Source organism: Malus sylvestris, chromosome 13, assembly GCF_916048215.2.
Source record: "Malus sylvestris chromosome 13, drMalSylv7.2, whole genome shotgun sequence".
NCBI classification, from domain to species: domain Eukaryota; kingdom Viridiplantae; phylum Streptophyta; class Magnoliopsida; order Rosales; family Rosaceae; genus Malus; species Malus sylvestris.
Window position 1 is genome coordinate 22,187,287 of NC_062272.1, and position 631 is coordinate 22,187,917.

Consider the following 631-nt stretch of genomic DNA (forward strand, 5'->3'; position numbering starts at 1 on the left):
TTTCGTACGTACTATTATTATAGCTAGATCAGCAGTCATGTTCTCCTAGACCTCGGGTTTACAGAAATCATGGCCACCCACCATTTGATCTTAATCCAACGGTAGTAAGGCCAAGTACTGATGGCACAGTACATCTTTCTCCCAAATTTTGAGCCTGCTAGAGTGACTCAAATAGGAGAAACCCTCCAAGTATGAGAGTACCACAAAATTAGCATCAGGTTTTTCCAGCTTCCGTTTTAACGTCACTCTGCCACCATAAGTAGCTAGTGAATGGAGCTGAAGCGCACAAGGAACGTGTACTAGCAGCAAAACAGAAGGCCAACCATAAATCCTAGAAGAGGCGGGACTTGCATTGGAAGCAACTGCAGCAGCAAGCCTCAAGAGGCAACAATTTTGGCGGCAGACTAAGCAGTTGAGATGTTTTCTTAGATTAAGCTGCAACCATCCGTAAATGCAGATTTCGCATCCAACAATGCTCAGTTCATATCTTAGCTGCTGTTATATTTATGGTTTCTCTTGCTTTTCTCTAATTTTTAGTTAACCTAGCTTGTTTCAACAAGATTTAGAACGGCCTTCTATTTGTTTTAATTTGATTAAATTTTCGTGAAAGCTAGTTACTAATTGGCCACCT